The following is a 19,857-nucleotide window of genomic DNA, read 5'->3' as shown; positions in this document are numbered from 1 at the left end:
TAACCAGCTTAGCCTCTAGCCAGCCTTGGGTATTCTCTCCAGTCCTCTCTACAAAGGCTTTAATTATCTGTCCCTACTGGTGTGCACCAGGTGGGATTTCAGTTTCAAATAAATCCATCTTTTAAAGCTCTTATGTCACTTCTCTTCCTTCCACTGCACATTTTGTTTTTAAATAACCCATTCCTGTAAGGTATATAATTTACTAATCTCAATGTCTAGGCACTTTTATATTTAATGCTCCCTTGGCTATTTCTAATGGGTTGATGTCAAGTAATTATATGTAGCTTTTCAGGTGTGTGGATATGTGAATGAAAAAAATTAAACAGCATCTATTGAAAATACAGAATCCAAGTCACAATTTTGAACATCTATGCTCCTTAGGGGGAAAAAAAAAGAGGACACATTCGACTAACCACCATGAATTATTAGGTATTGTAATATGCACAGCATGGGCCTGGGTACTGTGTAATGCAAGAGGGTAAAGAATCGTATTTCCTGTCATTTTTGAGCACTTTATACTTACTGCACTACAAGATCCTCATAATATAGAAAGAAGAAGATTAGTACTCTCAATTTGCAAGGGAAGCAAGGCTCAGAGCAGTTGTGGATTTACCAGCACCTAATTAGTACCAGAACTGAAACTACATATTCTTTTCATACACTTCAGACTTATGGCAGACAGCTGATCATCTTATTGGATGCAAAAGCTATAGAGGACCTATAAGTCATGTTTTAATAATATTATTGAGTGTAGCCCCAGTGAAGCTTCTTTGGTGCCCCAGCTTCCTGATGGGTGTATTGTTCTAGAAAATTTTCAGTCGCTTTTGATTGGAAGAGCCTCATTTTTGAAATCGACTCAGTCCTATTTATCGTTAAATGTCCATGTCATAATCAATTCAAATTTCTTTCCCAACCCCTGCCCTTGCCACAGTGAACTTTTTTAACTCTAGAGAATTATAAATGTGAAGGTATCAATTCCTTTGGACTCAATTCTCCATTTGTGTTAGTCTATGTTGTGCTGTTATGAAAAAATACCTGAGACTGGGTAATTTATAAAGAACCAACATTTATTTTCTGACAGTTGTGGAGTCTGGAAAGTCCACAGTCAAGGTGCTAGCATCTGGTGAGGGCCTTCTTTCTGTGTCTTCACATAGCAGAAGCCAGAAGGGCAAGAGAAGACTAATACAATGTCCTCACATGACAGAAGTGCAGAAGAGAGCAAATTCACTCCCCAAAAGACCTTTCTATGTTGGCATCAATCCATTCATGAGGGTAGGGTCCTCATAACCTAAACAATTACAATGGAGCCCCACCTCCCAATGCTGTTGCATTGGGGATAAAGTTTCCAACACATTTTATTTTAAAAATAAATTTTAGGGGACACATTCAGATCATATTACTCCCTTTATAACAAATATGCTATCATACCTTATTCTGAAATAAAATTAAACATATAACATATTCCATGTATATATATTTAAAATTCTATATAATGACCTAACTATAATATAAAAAGGAAATAAATGGTAACATTTTACTTACCATTTATTTAATGGTAAATCAATATGTTAACTAATATATAAACACTCAGATAAGACCACACTAAAAGAGATGATACAGTAATGGGATGCTTGCACCATTATGTAGAACTACCCCAAAGGCAACAGCTATAAATGCTTACTAACAGGTAACATTGACATCAATGAAGTGATTTTTATCAAAATGGTGAACAACTCTTGTTAAATTCCAAGTAAAACAAAGTACAGTCTTTCTTCAATATACACAGTGTTTATATTCCTGGAAAAATCAGAGTAAATGTAAGCATGTCAATATGGTAGGAAGGACAACTGTCTATGGTAGGAGACTGTCCCATACATGGCAAGATGTGTTGTATCCTTGGCTCTAGCCAAATGAATGTTCATAACACTTTCATATTATTTTGACAACCACAAAATATCCCATGAATTTTCAAACTGCTCCCTAGGGAGTGGTACAATCCTAGTTGAAAACTTCTGCTCTAGAGACTTGGAAAGAAAAGAGATATTAACTACTCTCTCAACCACCCTTTTTTCTCTATACTTCTATAGTGTTCTGGCACAGCCAGGGGCAGGAGAGGAGTAGGGAGAGATTCCTCTTGTGGCAACGCCTGCTTCTGATCAAACTCATTTATTATTTGATCAGTGTGGTTAGATCAAATACTCACCTGTCCCCACTAAGACTGACTCTTTACTCAGCATCTCTTCCAGGCACTGGGGGAATTTATATGTGACAAGATTATTCTTATAGGTGACCCCCACCAACTGGTGGCCTCACTCAAAATACAACCCATGTCCTACAGTGGAGTCATTGGCAGGTCTGCAGCTCCAGTGTCATGCTCCCACCATAGCCCCACTTCTCAGACTGTTTTAAATACCTCTCCAGTGACAAACCTCACACCACTCTATTCCTCCTCTGTAGTCTTTCACCAACTCCAGGGATACATGATACAGAAGAAAACTGGAAGCTAAGATTGGGAATCAGATGCCAGTTTCTCCTTCTTGTAATTTTTAAATCAATTCTTTTGGAACCTCTTCCCTTTACCTCAAAGAAGAGAAACCAGTGGGTCCTGTCCTTCACAACTCCTAACCGAGTGCAAAGTAAACTGGGTCTAATTGTTGTTTGGGTTTATATGCCACAATGGAGAAATCTTAACTGCAAACAAAGAGGTGGAAATGAAGGAATCCTTTAAAGTTACGAAACTCATTGTCTCTATGCTAGAATTAAGCCAGTGCTGCTTTTGTTTACATTGGCTACCAGTATTTCTTCTTTAGGGAATCTCTCTGAACCTATTCTGGTTCAGGGAACTGCCTGAAATATATATGTATATATCTTCTTTTGGCCAAACGCAGTGGCTCATGCCTGTAATCCTAGCACTTTGGGAGGCTGAGGTGGGTAGATCACCTAAGGTCAGTGGATTGAGACCAACCTGGTCAATACGGTGAAACAACGTCTCTACTAAAAATGCAAAAATTAGCCTGGCATGGTGGGATGTACCTGCAATCCCAGCTACTCAGGAGAGAATTGCTTGAACGGGGGAGGTGGAAGCTGGAGTGAGTCAAGATCACGCCATTTCACTTGCACACTTGCACTCCAGCCTGGGCAACAGAGCAAGACTCCATCTCAAATACTTTCATATTATTTTGAGACTTATCTGAGAGAGAGAGAGAGTGTGTGTGTGTGTGCATCCTCTTTAATCATCCTCCCTTTTCTGTAAGTCTGAGAGTAATTTAGAACAGCATATCAAGAAGGGATATGGGCAAGAAAAGAAGAAGATTCCACCAAGCAATCTGAAAAGCAGTCTGGTGGATAATTCTGGTCATTGTGGCAATTCCTGATAATCACATGGGAGACCCCTGACAAGTCACAGCAAGGAAGGTAAAATCATGCCTAGAAAATATGACTTAATTTGTTTTTAATTTTCCAGTTGTCAATTCTCCCCTTAATAATTAAGTTAGAAGGAATTCCCCTAACCCTGTATTGAGACAGGGAACTGCAAAAAGGCAGAAAAGTTTAGTTACCGTGAGGCTATTGTTCTATAGTGAAACTAAGGCAATGCCTTAGAATAAAACAGATAAGTCATCCTGATCTTAAGAACAAAAACAAAAAATTAAGTCCTGTAAGTGCAACTTGGACTCTGCTTACCTTGCGGCCCTCGCGGACACCCCTCTTTCCCTCACTGGCTGCGCTTTGGAACCTCCAACCTTTCAGTTCCTCAGCTACATCTCATCTCAGGGCTTTTGCATCTGAAGCTGCTTCTGTCCTGGGCTCTCCTGAGCTCTCTTCACTGCCTCCTTTTCTAGCCAGTGACTTAGTTATTTGGAGCTTGACTTTTGGAGCTTGACAGACTCCCATAAAAAAGGTTAGCTCTCTCTCTTAGAAAATGTCAACGCCCACTCTCTGTGTCTCCCTACTGCCACTTATCACAATGTTAATTAAAAAATGAATTGTGTAATTTGGTTAATTAGTTTTCTTCCCCACGATTAAAGCCCCACGTTTTTCACTGGTGATTCCCTTATGTCTAACACAAAACCTTGCTTAATGGTCCCTCAAAAGCTACTCAATAAACAAGTGAGTGAATGAATGAATGATTTTTATTTGTGCTAATACAGCTAGCAGGCAACTACCAAAATTCAAGTTTATTCCCAGAAAGTTCAAGTTCATCCCTACTGCTTTATTTTATTTATTTGATACTGGGTCTTACTCTGTCACTCAGGCTGAGGGCAGTGGCTTGATCTGGGCTCACTGCAGCTTCAAACTCCTGGGCTGGAGTGATCCTCCCACCTCAATCTCTCAAGCAGCTGAGATTACAGGCATGCATCACACCCAACTAAGTTTTGACTTTTTTTTTTTTTTTTGTTTTTTTTTTTTTTTTTGGTGACGGAGTTTCGCTCTTGTTACCCAGGCTGGAGTGCAATGGCCCGATCTCGGCTCACCGCAACCTCCGCCTCCTGGGTTCAGGCAATTCTCCTGCCTCAACCTCCTGAGTAGCTGGGATTACAGGCACGCGCCACCATGCCCAGCTAATTTTTTGTATTTTTAGTAGAGACGGGGTTTCACCATGTTGACCAGGATGGTCTCGATCTGTTGACCTCGTGATCCACCCGCCTCGGCCTCCCAAAGTGCTGGGATTACAGGCTTGAGCCACCGCGCCCGGCCAGTTTTGACTTTTTTATTTAGATGAGGTCTTATTACGTTGCTCAGGCTGGTCTCGAACTCCTGGGCTCAAGCAATCCTCCCATCCAGGCTTTCCAAGGTTCTGGGATTACAGGCATGAACCACCATGCTCAGCCTGCTCTGATCTTCTCTAATATGAGACACTGCCTCTCACAGAAAACAAAACAAAACAAAACAAAACAAAACAAAACAAAAAAAACTTGTCAGGAAATTCATTAGGTATTTTTCTAATACTAGGATTCATATATAAATAGAAAGTTATTTATTTAAATAAGTTTACTTAAATTTAGTTATAATGATTAAAAATTAAAAAGTATTAAATTTATTTAAAGTAGGATTTTACTTTAAAATGACAGAATAAACATCTAAAAATCTGGCACATTCTTTTCATTTTATAAATAAATCTTATAATGTCAAGTACTGTTAAATTAACACTAGATTTCTTATAATGAGGAATGTATAGTGTTTTAGTTTGTGTCAGATTAAGAGTGTCAGAAAAGTTGTCAAAAATACAAGAGGGCGGGGAGGGATAACATGGGCAGAAATGCCAGATGTAGGTGACTGGGGGGATGGAGGCAGCAAACCATATTGCCATGTATGTACCTATGCAACATTCCTACATGTTCTACACATGTACCCCAGAACCTAAAGTGTAATTATACACACACACACACACACACACACACGGAAAATCAGAACTGTTTATCTTTGGACTTGTTATCTAACAAATAGGATTGCTTTTAACAAAACAATGTTCTGAATATATATGATCAAAAGACAAAAACATTTGATTAAATGTTCCAAGTATATTAGATTTCCTTCACTGGTCTTGTATATTTCTGAAATAATAGTAAAATCTAACTTTCTAAGGGAAGTTAGAGGCTCTTTATAAAATCTGTACTTTATCAGGCCTGGCTTTCACTCACAGTAAATTGAAATGTCTGGTAGTTGTGCAGTGTGGGAGGGCAGAAGGAAGTTTTCATCTGCTCCTTACTTGCAAGTCAGTTCTATGTCATAGAAGGAAGACCAGATATTCTCAGATTGTTATAATCTGTTTAGAAGCAGTAGCACACTAAGCAGGACAGGCAGTGGGAGCAGTAAATCCACATGCAAAGGATCAGGGGGTACATTGTTTGCAGAGAATTTAGACACAATAATAAAACCAACAAAGGGTTCGTCTGCTTTTTATTGCCACCATTCATCATCTCAGTGGTGAAAGAGCCTCTCTGTCTGGTAGAGAAGATTACTACCCTCCATCCCCACCTTGATATGCCAGTCTTAAAAAGGATTATTTTCCTATAATAGTAACAACTTCATAGAAATGATGTGTTCCAGTTGAAACCGTCCAGAATGATATTCATCTCAAAATGAAAACTCAGTGTATTTTTTTAAAGATTGAGCCGAGAGGTAATAGGATTCTGCTAAGAATTGGACCAAAGAGAAAAATGGCTATATTCTTCCTTTTCTTCCTCAATAGCTGTTTAGAGACCTTTTATGCGAGTCGTCTTCGAGATTATTTTACTAATTTCCTCACTGGTCTCTTTATCCCTGATCATGTCCACTTTAACAATTTCAGACACGCTGTCAATATTTATCTTCATAAGTACCATAGCACTCACTTCTTCAAAAAGTCCTTAGAATCTAATTTTACCTATAAGACTAAATTCCTAGAGGCCATGGGTGGTGTCTGATTCTTTTTTTTTAATCACCACAGCACTTAGTTCATGGCTCTGAATGGAGTAGTCAGTCACTATTTTCTGCCAGAATGACTTAAAAATTAAACCAGTAATCTTCTACAAATTATATATTAAATGATTGCCCTATAAAGTAGCATGTTCCATTAAATTGCATCATTTATTCAACATATATTTATTGATCTGTTACAAGTGAGGTATGCACTTTGCTGTGTTGAATAGTTTTTCATCCAAGCTCTGCTTTTCCTTGAGCAAAATTCAGTGTTTTTTTTTTTTTAACAAAAGAAACAGGAAGAAAAAAATTTAAAACCTCTCTTAAGATCCATGAGATACATAATTCATGTATCTATTTTAGGCTTCAAATCTGATATCATTCATTTCAAAAAAGCACAGTATATGAGTTGTAATTTGCTTTAGCCTGAATCTCTAAGTAGACTTGAAACTAAGTATATAAGACTGCAAATAAAAGACCTTTGAGGTTAAATAAAATTTGCAAAAACAATATGTCAGCTATTATTTCCATGGGTATTTGCAAATTTGAAGTTGGTGATTTTTCAATAATTAAATATTTGGCCATAGTTACAAGCCATGTATATGAATATGTGAGTTTGTGTAAGAGAGAGAGAGAGAGTGTGTGTGTGTGTGTGTGTGTGTGTGTGTGTGTGTGTGTGTTCTGTATAGTATAATTTCAGGCAAGAATGCAGGAAAAAGGAAAAAGAGGTATGATGGACTCGTAGAAAGCAGCACTGGGGCCAACATTAAGTTACACATACATAATTCCCACGGCCTCCCTGCAATACTGCCCCACCAATGCTGTTGACTATGTGGCAAGAGGTTCACTCACTAGCACATACTTATAAAGTTGGCCATCCAGGAGCATTAATAAGATGCTATAATTTAAACCAAAGAGGCACTCGGAATTCTTGTGGCAACGCTGCCTTAGAAGGAGCAGTTATTTTATGTACATCTCCCATGAACCAAAAACTGCTCTAGATGCTGAGGATTAAATGTTCAACTAGAAGGGGGACTCATAGTAATAGACTGAACTTTCTTGATCATATCCTTCAATCGGCCTATGTATCTCTGTCAGGTGAATTTTATTACCCACTTTGGCCCCTTAGGGACTCAGAAAGGCCCTTAAACATTTGTAATTCCTCTTAAATTTCCAAGAAAAGTCCTCATTTTTATATTCTTTTAAGTAGCGAAATTTGATGGAGCAGCAGAAAAGAAACTGAGTTGTGCCAGATGTAAAAAGCTTTATCACTTGTCTTTGCCATGAATTAGCTATTTGACCTTAGGCCAGTGGTTTTCAGCCCTGGCTGAACCTTAGAACCATATTAAAGACAGAACCCTGGTCGTAGTCTGTCTTTTTGGAACAACTCTTGGATTTATGTAATATGAATATGCTCCTAAATGCAGTGGTACAAGTCATATGGCCATGCCTCTGCTGCTAAGCCTGATAAAGTCAGATGGCTTTGAGGCAGGAATTCCTAAAAACAAAACAAAAACGAAACAAAACTCAAGGCAGGGCAGAAACAAATGTTTGTAACAAAACAAAGTACCCTCCTATATCATTGTATCTGTTTGGGACTTTCAAAAAAGGGACGGTGGTGTCAACAGGAAATCTTAACTTCATTCAAGTCTCTGCAGAACTGACCACCTAAACTAGTACTTTCCCCAAACTTTTCTATTCCATTTTTCTTGCTTTTTTCATTTCCTAGCAGTATCTCCACATCCACATGACACCCTACAATATATTAATTTGTTTATTGTGCATGGGAGATGGATTGACCTGGGTAATATAATTCATCTGACAAAGATACATAGGCAGATTTATTTTGCTTGTTGCCTGTTGTATTTTTCACTAGAATGTGAGTCCCAGGAGAGTAGAAACTTCTACTGATGTTTTCACTGCTGTCTCTCCAGTGTCTGAGACAGTGCCTGGCGCAGTGTAGATCCTTATAAATATGTGTTGAAAGAATACATAAAGAAATGAATGAGCAAATGAATTAATGGCTACTCTCAGCTGTGTTTTGTTTTTCGCTGGTCTGCCCAGCTTTTTTCCTTTAATAAGAGTTGCTTGATGACCGACGTTGGACATCAGGAAACTTACAGGTTCCTTGAATCTTGAAAAATAATAAATAAAAATATAATAACACTCACAAACCTGATGCCTAGTGAACCCTTCTTAATAGAGGAAATAAAAGATTCTCTGACTTATTCACAAATTGGGCCAAATAAGAGCTTATAAGTCATTTCTGAGATAACTGATCAAGGGTCAGTTTACAAGCTCAAGCCTGAGGCTTGGTCAGATTGCTGTCACTATGTGGTTCCTCCTCCTGCAATGTCACAGACAATCTGTCTGTCATCACAGAGCAGGTGGCCAGGCTGAATACCAGGGTGGATATGGTGACTGTGTCAGCGAACCAGAGCCTGCAGTGCAGCTACAAGGAGATGATTGCTATTAAGTTGCAATTTGTGCTAGAGAGAGGCCAAAGAGTTCATCCTATAACCAGAATCCTTCTTTCCATCTCCACCAGTCTTTCCATCTCCACCAGCAGAACAGTATGTGTTCTACTAATTCATCTCTCATCCACCAAAAGCTGCTCTAGATGCTGAGGATTAAACGTTCAGCTAGAAGGAGGCTCCACAGTAATGGACAGAATTTCTTAATTATATCCTCCAATCTGCCTGTGTATCTTTGTCAGGTGAATTTTATTACCCACTTTGGCCTCTTAGGGACTCAGAAAGACCCTTAAGCCTTTGTAAGTCCTCTGAAATTTCCAAGAAAAGTCCTCATTTTTATATTCTGTTAAGTAGTGAAATTCGATGGAGCAGCAGAAAAGAAACTGAGTTGTACCAGATGTAAAACAGCTTTATCACTTGTCTTTGCCCCAAACTAGCTATCTGACCTTAGGCCAGTGGTTTTCAGCCCTGGCTGAACCTTAGAACCATCTTAAAAAGCTTGAAAACAGAACAAAACAGTACCCAGACTCGACTTCTGACCAATAGGGACAGAATGTCTAAGGGTGGGATCCAGCTTTCAGTATTTTTTTAAACAACCCGGTTGACACAAGTATATAGCCAGGATTTGGCAAATCTTTTCATACTTTCTTTCCCAGTCTGTAAAATGAGAGGAATCATAGCTGCACCAACTAGTTCACAAGGATTTCTTACATAAACATTAAATTGGAGATGGCAAAAAATTTCAATGTCTACACAAACAATTTTTCCTTTATTTTGATAAAGACATTCTTAGAAATGCTGAAACATTTTGTGTGACTGGATGATACCTTTAAAAGAATGGGAAAATAGAATGCAGTTTCTGAACATTATTTGTTTGTGATTACTAAGGATTCTTTAGGTCACATTGTACGAGTCTGAATTTTTAAAGGAATGAGAGCATACAGTTTCATTATTTCCAAACACTTCCAGTAGTAGCAGAATCAGCATCATTGAAATCATGGATTACAACACCCATAAGTTTAGTCTATTTTTCCCCTTAGGTTTCATCTTCAAGGGCTACTGTCTGGATGTTGTGGTAACCACTAAAACATTGGTAGCTCTCGGAAGAGTCTAATCAGTGACCAGCAATTGAAGATACAGCGAGGGAGCTATATATCATAACGGGTGCCTTGGAAAGCAGATTTATGGAAAAGGCTGAAGTGTAATCTCGCAGGGACATTGCTTCTGAGCTGGATTGTAGGGAACAACTGCCTGGTACAAAGCACCCTAGGGAATTTATCTTGAGTACCTATTTGATGGAGAGTCCTTGAATCAATATTGAGGAAAGTGTGTTGTGTAAACTTAGTGAAGAAGTTTATGCCCTACAGAAAAAGTTCCAGGTTAATAAAATTAACCTAATGTAACAACCAAAATTTTAGTTGTAGCAGAATTTGTCTAAAAGGCTGTCTTTGAAATTCTACCCTTTTTTATAATAGCGATATAATAGAGATAAGATCAAATTGATACTCAGACATAAAGGAAAAGAAATATTGTGAAGGAGAGAAGAATTCATTCCCCCTTTTAATCAATCACTAACCACACTCTGTACTTAAAAATCAGAAAGTGCACAAGCAGCTTTTTTCCTTAAAGAGGGGAAAAGTACTCTCCTGGTGTAGATACGTATATTTTTCTGGATTATTCATTGCATAGAATTCTGTATAATAAAAAATAGCATAATCAATTTCAATAATGGGATGACCTGATTACGTAGAATCTAATTATACAGAAATTTTAAAATTTACATTGATATCATGTTTATGAAACTTTACCAATAATAATAATAGCAATATCATTTCCTCACCAATTACTACGATCAGGAACTATGCCAAGCATCCTATATACATTTTATCCTTTTCATAACACCTTAAAGATACTGAGATTTAAGAGGTTAAGAAGCTTCCCCAAGGTCACACAGCTGAATCTGAGAATCCAACACAGATATTCTGACTCTAAAGCCTTGGCTCTTAACCAATCTGCTCTTCTTTTCTGACCCACTAATTAATAGCTCTAGATAATGATTCTGCCATTGAGTTACCTTGGTAAAGTTGTGGGATAGAGACTGGATATTTCCTTAATTTAGTAAGGAGCAGAAATGGAAAGCAGAAGTGTCAGGATTTTGTACAAGTCCAATTCTTTAATATCAGTAGCTCAAATGTAGAACTGCAGGCCTCTGATGTCCAAAGACTGTGACAAATTCATTGGCGACTCAGAGGAAGTGGCTGATCCCACAGTAACGTAGAGAGGAGGAAGGCTGTGACTGAGTCTGCCAGGAAGGCTGCCCCCAGTCTGTGGACTGTTGCGCAGTAGCAGGGCTTACTATTGGGTGAGTTACAAGAGTGGGGTTCAATTGGTCAAAACAAAACAGAGAAGTTAAAGTTTAACTGCAGGAACAAGTCTCCAGGGAGGAGGAGGAAATGCACTTAGAAGTCAACAAAGAATTCTCAAAGTCATCCCCAAAGCAAAGAACCCTCAATCTACTCATCAGCAAAGAAAACCTAACGAACAAAACTGGGAATTCAGTGGTCCACCTGAGGTTCTTAGATATGGAAAAATGATTAATTCTAAGCTCCACTCACTAGCCAGGTTAGGGGTGCTATTATATAATAAAATTTTCTTATGTAGAAATCAGTATGAAACTGAGCCTATGAATGAGCAGATAGGTGATTGGTGAAGACTGGCAGAGTAAGAAATGAAGTCAGGGATGACTAAGACTATATTAACAACCTTCAGAACCGCAAGCCATGGGAGAGACAGTAGAGGTACCTCTGATTTATGTAATTCAAAGTAAAAATGAAAGGAATTTCAATAGAGTATTGTGCTTGTTTTCCCTATGATGAAAAATTATTGAATGTTTTACTAAAATATTATTTTTAAAAACTTGGTAACCTGATCACATGTCTAATTTTTCTATAGACTGGAAAAAAAAATAGGGCCTAATGCACAATATTTGCACTTGGTCTGAAAATGAGTATGCTAACTGATTCCCTGAAGGTTTCCTAGGAAATAGTTTGTGAACATCAGAACCATCTTTAGAATATATTGTATCTTAGTGATATCCCTGTGGAGTGCCCTGAATGATTGTGCCAGCGGAGACTGGTGACTCTTAATTCCAAGTCCAGAGGAAAGAATGGCAATCCATATGGAAGACGGCGATTAAGAAACACTACTGCTTCTAGAATATAAATTACCACCTTGCTCTATACATTTCTTCTTTCCAAAGCCATTGACTGCAGCAGCCTCAGTTTTTCCTTTCTTAGAGCCATAGTCTTCCTCAGCCTTGTGCCTGTGATGTAGCCTTTGATAATTCCTGCAATAAAAACCCACTCATGTATGACATTTAGAAGGGAGGAAAGGTTTAATTTGCCTTGGGGCCCTGGAACCATTATAAAAATGCCTTTAATGAGAAATGAAAGGCAAAGAAAATTAAGGGCTCAGAAACTGACTGAACCAAAAAGGATGCCAAATATCTAGTCATCAGGCTGCTTCTCAATAGTTCTAGATAAAGAGAAGACCATTTAATGTTGTTGTTTTTTTCCCCAAGAATCCAAATCAGTCTAAAAGCAGTTTCGACTGGGAAAAAAGGAAGAATCAGGAGGGCCAAGATGTAGCCTTGCAGTTTCAATGGTCAAAAGGAAGAATCAGGAGGGCCAAGATGTAGCCTTGCAATTTCAATGGTCAAAGCAAGAAAAAAAAAAGTCAAAAGACAGACTTTGGGGATCACTGGAATATAGACATTTAAAGAACAGGACTCTTGTCATTCCATATCACAAACATGCCTACAATTTCAAGAAAATCTCTGCTTTCACTGAGTGGCTCATAATACCAATAAGAGGCTACACTCTTTCCATGAAATCTATTCCAATGAGATATGGCCTGCTCACGTTTTCATTTAACATTCTCTCACTTTCTTCATTTAGCTGTGTCCTATTTCTTATGAGTGGAGTCTTTAGTTATGTACCTTCCTTAGTGACATGTTGAAGGCAGCCACTTTTCTCTCCAAGCCCCTTTCATTGAGTGTGAGCCAAATATCTGTTTCTGATACTCCCTTAAATTCATGGACTCTGTAATTTTTGGCAGAGGACATATTCTAAAAGAGATGGTGACCTTCCATCTCTCCCCACATGTCATTCTGTTTATACCCACTAGTCAGTGCAGTCTATCCAAAAGTTTATGTGGCGAGGAGCTTCCAAGAAAACTTAACTTATAGCAAGGAAAGAAAAATGTTCTTAAGGAGCGATTCCTGCAAATTTATAAGGCATGAAACAGCTTGGCTTATACTCTAGGAAGCCAGGGTCCATCATTGCTGGCAACAGACCCAACTAATTAGTGAGGTCCTCATTTAGACAGCATCAGCATCACTTGAACCCTTGCTACAAATGCAGACCCCAGGCCTACTCCAGGTCTATTGAAAAATAAACTGCAATCCCTATGTGACTCATATTCACATTCATGTTTGAAGATTACTGGCCTGGAGCAGTGGTTCTCAACTTTCAGTGCACGTAGGAGTCAACCAGGCATCTTAAAAACAAATTAATGATGCCTGGGGCCCACCTGCAGAGAGTCAGTTAATCAGTTTGGGGGTGTGGCCTAGGCACGGGGATGTTTAAAAACTGGCCAGAAGGTTCTGAGGTGCGTGGAGGAGTGAGGGCCACTGGCATAGAGGCGGAAGAGGCTATTTCTTAGATTCAGCCGCTCTTTGTTGCAGAGGCAAACTGAGGTTCCTGGAGTCAGAAGCTCTCATTTGTGGTGACCCCCGGTTGCACTGTAAGTACTGGGGGACGTCTCCACGAAAGAAACTTTCTGCCTGGTGTTCTGTAGGTCCCTCCTTCTTTCACCTTCCCCAAGTGGCTGCTCCTGACCCCTCACACCTTGGCGAACCACACCAGTGGCCAATAGCAACTGGTGTTTTAAACATACAAACTTGGAGCCCCATTTGAGACCTACAGCAGGAGAGTCTGCATCAGCTTCTGCTTCAGATTCTATAGCGTCTGACTTCATTCCCAGGTGTGTCTGATGCACAGCCAGGTTTGGGAGCTCGTGAACGCCACAGTAGGTCTAGCCTTTCGCCACGTGAAGTCATTAAGGATTTGTAAGAATGAATGAACTGTCAAGAGTGTAAAGGCCTGGTGCAGTGCTCCTTTATTAATTATGGGGAAGTGATGTATTGGCAATGATAATGCTTCTCTTGGAAAGGGCAATGAATGGTTCGTCGATTGCTGCATTAGGTCTTTCCCAACTCAAGCCTCGGCTTTTACTCCTCACTGTAGTTTAAAAGCAGCATAGCTTTCACAGGAAACGGCCTCTGGATCTGTATTCCCAGGTGAGCCGCATCTTTGAGGGAAATACCAACACAGAATCTTTCCCTGTTCTTGGCGGGGGGACACCTTCCCCCCAGTATCCCTGTTTGCTTGTGTCAGCATCTAATAGCCAACGTAGAGTTGTGCATATCTGATACGTAGGAAAAACACAGGGTGAGGATTAAAAAATCATTGATATATGCTCAAATCCTTTTGCTAAAAGAAAGCTTCCTTTAGCAGAGAGGCAGGAAGTGGGGGAAGAAAGATAGCTGGATTAACAAAGTCAGAGGTGAGAAACGGGTAGGCGAGTTGGGGGTCAGGGTTCTGTCCGCAGATGAGGCGAAGAGGGTTCGAAAGAAAAGTTGCAGCGCCTGTGTGCGCGTGTCATCGATGGGCTGGCTGCGGGAGACAGCGCTAGCGCGCGGCCAGAACGCACTGCGGGGCCGAGTGCCGACAGGAAATCGAAAAAGCTGTTCAGCGGCAGAGGCCGGGAGGCTCGAAGGGCTCCCCACACGCTCGGTGCTCCAGAAGCGCGCCGGCTCTGCCCCGACGCGATCGCCCGGGGAGCCCGGGGGGGGGGAGGGGGCGCGCAGGGGGCCCCGGGGCGTCCGGCGGCCGCGGGGCCGAGCGCGCGTGTGAGCGAGTGCGAGGCTGCGGGCGGGCGAGTGTGCGCGGGAGGGAGGGAGGGAGGGGGAGCGCGCGCGCCGCCCGGGCCCCGGCCCTCCCAGCCTCCCGGCCTCCGCGCCTGCCTCCCGCCCGCGCGCACCGCTGTCCGCCGCCGCCGCCGCTCCCGATCGCGCCGGCGCTGCACGGGAGTCAGCCTGCCGCCGCCGCCGCCGCCGCCTGCTTTGTGCTTCCCACAGAAGATGGGAGCGACCTCTTCCTGATCGGGAGCTGTTTAAAAGAAGGGAGTGCTCCGTGTTTCCTACTAGCGTGGAGGAACGGAGAAGAATCCATTCACACTCCCCAAACCAGGTAGGATCTTAGGATGGGCAGGCAGAAGGCATTTGGTCCGAGACCCAGAACTATTTTCCATTTGCTGCTCATAAGGCTACACTTCCCTCTGCTTTGGTAAACGAGCGGCGTCTAAATGGTGTGTGTGTGTGTGTGTGTGTGCGCGCGCGCCTGCACATTTTTCTGGGTGTCCGCGCTTCTCAGAGTGAAATTGCTGGAGCTGGTGCGTCTGGGCGTGAGGGTGCCTGCCTGCCAGTGCAAGCTGCCGGAGGAAGAAAGGGCTGCTAAGGAGAGATGCTGCACCCTGCACCGCGCTGGGCTCTGAGGATTCAGGGCGCGAAGAGCTAAGTCCACCCTGAACGCAGCGCTGCTGGGGATCCAGCCTTCCCCACCCACTGGACTCTTCTCCACGGCGATCCCTCCTCCCGGTAATCCCTGGGGTCTTTCCCCAAGGCCACACTTCCGAGCCCCCTCTTTTCCAGCGGGCGTTGGGTGCTCATTCACCACGGACTGCAGAGAGGAGGGAGGTGTGGCGGAACAGAGACAGACGAGGAAGAAATGTAGGGGGTAGCGGGGAGTGGGCTTCAGGGTCCACGTCTCTGGGCACTGCGCCTTGGTGTGCTTCGGGGATTCTGCACACACAGGCATCTTTCCCCAAGAGATTGGAAGTGAACTTTACAGCTGCATTCTCTGCCTCTGGAGCTTTGCTGGCTCTTGGAGGAAATGGTCTGTGTTCTGAGATGTGAAGATATCCTTTTTGGCTCCTCCTTAATGAAGAAGAGGGCGGTCTTAGAACTGGACAGCCGGCCAAAGAAAGCAAATCCGCCCAGGCGATGCGCTTGAAAATATAGTATGTGTGCATCCTTGATTCTTTAAAACCACCCCCTGCATCACCCCCCGCCCCCCCCCCACCCCATGGATTCTGTTGCTGTTTGATGAATGGCTTGGGCTGGCAATTCGTATTTCCCTCTCCAGAGTGGCAGTGGTTGAGTTGAGAGCAAGGGTGATGAAATTTAACAAAGCATTTTTGGAAGAGAGCAATGTGCATGTTGTATGCAGTCACTGGAAAGTCATGCTTTGCACTAGGTACCCTTTTAAAGCCCCTAAACCTGGCTCCTCTGAAGGCGCTCTGTATATCGCCTGCTAGTCAGCTACTAGTGGTTGTGAATATAACAATACAAACTTTGTCCTGCTGGAGGTGTAAAGACTAAAAAGAGAAAAAAGGATATCAGTGGGAGGTGTAGTGGAAGAAGCTTTTTTAAAAATGACAGATGTGGTGAAGACAGTACAAGCGTCCTGATCATGGAGGAGCCTCTAGCTGAGTAGGTGGAGATTTCTGATCAGATCTGGTGAAAGGCATTGCTGGAGTATCTCCAGATAGGAGCACTTGAACATGTACAATCTGAGACTAGTGTGAAGATTTCCCAAGGGAACGAGGGAGTCACCAGGAGAGAATTCTGAAAGTATACCTCTATTTCCCATGTCACCACCATCTCTCTCTCTCTCTCTCTCTCTCTCTCTCTCTCTCTCTCTCTCACACGTACACGCACACGCTTTCTCTTTCTCTCTCAAAGCTACTCTTGCAGCTAGTCAAAAAAAGGAAGATGTTTCATTCATTTCAAATGAGAAGACAAAGCCAGAAGAGGGAAGATTGGTTTCAGGTTCCTCTTTCAAATCCTGTGTTACTTGGGTTGAGCTCTCTGGGTTTGCTAAACTTGCTTAATTGGAAGGTTAGGCGGGTGTGAAAGCAGGAGGAAGGAAGGGAAAACTAGCTCCATCTTTGGGGCCTTGTGAGTGAGAAGGTGGGGGAGGACCCACTTATTTCTTCAAGAAGCAAGATGTGTGCTCTTAGATGGTTTTCATTGTACAAATTCTGCCTGCTTGAAGAATTCCATTTGGATCTCAGGCCTCTTTAAGATTTCTCACACCTGCTATAAAAGGAGCCTCGATTTTTTCCCCTTAAAATGGCTGTTGTCTTTTTAAAAAATGGAATGATTAATTCCTAGAAAAACAGCAACAACAACAACAAAAAAAAAACTGGGCAGAGATAAACCATTATGTATTGTTGAGCTGTATCAGGCTGCAAGGGATGTAAGAGTGTCCATGATGATCAGACTTAATCTACTCTGTCTTGAAAGCTTAACAGGGTGAAAGAGGAGAGTAATGAACTAAAATGCCATGAAGGCTGCATTTTCTATTTATTTACCTATCTGTTTACTTTATTATTCTATAATGGTTTCTACTGTAATGCTTCAGGTTAAGAACTAGATAGCTCTTTTGTTGACCAGGGGAAGAAAAGAGCATGGCAGTAACAGTGCTTTGACTCCCAGTAAAATTACAAAAGGAAGGTGAGGAATAGTCAGTAACACCTATAGGACTATTTGTGGGAATTAGGTGCATTGCTCTATTAAGCTTATTATGTTTTGAAGAAAATAACATGTATTCTAAGAGAACTTCAGCATTTGTTAAAAAGCAATGCTTAACATGCTTTTGCCAAAATAGACTTTTATTTACCTGCAAAATAAACGCATGATTCCTTTCCTCTTAGTATTCAATCTATTTCTTTGACAAAATAAATGATGAGAGAAGCTCTGCAGATCCAAGGAAGTTGCAATTCCCCTTTAAAAAGCAAGTCAAAGCATTCATTTAGCTCGTAGATGTGGTTGTCTCAAAGTAAGTGCATTTTGGGACATTCATGTCTGTTTTATTATATTGCAATTCTGTGAGTTTCTTTTTCACGATGCCTTTAGGTAGAGGGAGAATAGTAGATAAGAAGGAGTCTGCCCTAAAAACATGGAAATAAACAAAATTCAAACTGAAATGTAAATTAAATCAGGAAAAAGAAATACAACCTCTAAAAGAGGCTGTTAAAGCACATGTGTTGCATGTTTTATATTTCTGTAGTATGTGCGTATATTGCTTTCAAGTAAATACTAAATTGTCACCTTATATTTGCTAAGAATTTAGGAATCAGCGTGCTGTTATCTCCCTACTCTTCCTGGTCCCTTTATCTTTTTGTTTTTGCCTCCAAGGATAAATGTGTTTTGCTAAAATATTTTCCAAATATCATCCATACTTCTAGTTAAATCCTTCATGGTAACTTCCCATACCTCATAGTTGGACCACTCCTCATAACCCCTACCAAATGGTCTCCCATCTGACCAAATTCTACTGCTCCCTCTTGTGGCAAACATTCTCTCTGACTTTCTCTGGGTTCCAGAATCCTATCTGACATCACTTACGGTTCCCTTAGCTGTGTATCCCTTTGGCTCTAATTCTTGGTAGTAACGGTGGCTAACAATACCAGTGGAGCTCTATACTAGCTGTTTCCACTTTTCTCTTTAAAGGAAAGGATTTCTGTTCCTGAGAGATACAGCTGAGATTTAGTGAAAATAAATGTCAGGTGTTTTTTGACCCACTGGGATGGACTAGATTCTGAGAATGTGAGCTTTCAGCGTCTGCCTTTGAGATTTGGATTTGGATTCAGGACTAGTCCACTGGGGCCTCATTAAGTGCAGTGGGATTATTTTCAGTTTTCTTTCTTTCTCTTCCAAAATCTTTCTCTTTTTCTCTGTCTCATTGTCTCTCCCCGGCCTCCCCACTCTGTCACCCTCTATGCACACATATACGTTACAACATGCATTTTATGCAATATTTTGAAGACTCAAACTAATCAATGATTAGGTTCTCAGCAGTTCTTGTTAATCAAACAGTCCATTTTCTGATGTATTTTTCCAGTGTATTGACTTAACTTCTAAGACAGTTGCTCATTGTCCTTGATGCCTCAAGTGATTTTTATAGGTTCTCTTTGCAGAGACTGTATTGAATGCTAGGTATTTTATATTTGTGATTCTCCTTTGATCTGCTCAGCCAAGAGAATACGCAGTAACAAGACAAAGGTTTAAGTAAATCACGTTTCTGCCTTATCTGAAACTTTCTAGTGAATTTCAGGAGAAGGAAGAGAGCATGTAGAAGGGGAAAATCTCTGGCAGCTGAAGCAAAGAAAATGCTTTTGTGATCAAGGGCAAGTTCATTGTAGGCAGCAGTCTATACAGTGATTTGAGGGTGGGAAAAACATTCCCGGGTTCAAAGCATTTATTCCTTGGCAAACATAGGATCTGAAACTTTCACTATTGGAAGCATTCGTTTGAGTAAAGGAATTCTATCTAGTAGACTCTAATAAAATGAAATATTATCCAGGAAGGAGCTGTTGTTAATTCTAACAAATCATTAGCATATGTTCATTTTTTAACTTGGTTTGGTTTATCAGGTCAGCTGGCAGACAGAAAGTCCTGAGGGCCTGGAACACAGGAAAATACAGAGGATGTGAAAGAGGTTTAAAACTAGGTTGCTGCCCAGTCAGTGCACTCAGAGGGCCATTTCGGTGGGGAAGTTTAGGGGACGTGAGTGCCCGGGAATGGGGATATTGATGGACGTATAGAGAATAGCCAGACAAAGGCAAAGATAAACTCTCCAAAATTTGGCTCCTACAGCAACAAGGGTAATAAAAATTTTGATCCTTTCTTGAAAATTTAGCCATTTTAAGTCCTCTGAGGAACGGGTAAAGTATTTTCCCTAGAGTGAAATTATGTCTTAAAATCTTAAATGGATTCTACTGCATATTTTGCAATATATATTAATACCCGTAACCTAGAAAACGCTACCAATTTAGACAAATGGCTTCTTACACATGT

General features: G+C 41.1%; 1 protein-coding gene across 23 annotated transcripts in view; it reads left to right on the top strand.

Moving 5' to 3' along the window:
- Window positions 1-19,857, top strand: part of SLC8A1 (solute carrier family 8 member A1) — a 382,674-nt gene that overhangs the window by 43,315 nt on the left and 319,502 nt on the right. For 6 of the 23 annotated variants that reach the window (XM_032239523.1, XM_032239522.1, XM_032239517.1 and 3 more), the window contains exon 1: window positions 15,007-15,184. The exons of 13 other annotated variants lie outside the window; for them this stretch is intronic. The gene's annotated coding sequence lies outside the window, so the exon portion shown is untranslated. Of the gene's footprint in view, window positions 1-15,005; window positions 15,185-19,857 lie in introns of those variants that run through there. 4 more of the 23 variants (XM_032239518.1, XM_032239516.1, XM_032239521.1 and 1 more) reach the window with 2 other exon arrangements.

The sequence above is a fragment of the Sapajus apella genome, unplaced genomic scaffold (genome assembly GCF_009761245.1).
Source record: "Sapajus apella isolate SASKATOON/1434 unplaced genomic scaffold, GSC_monkey_1.0 scaffold44, whole genome shotgun sequence".
Lineage (NCBI taxonomy): Eukaryota > Metazoa > Chordata > Mammalia > Primates > Cebidae > Sapajus > Sapajus apella.
This window is presented reverse-complemented; position numbering and strand designations above follow the sequence as displayed.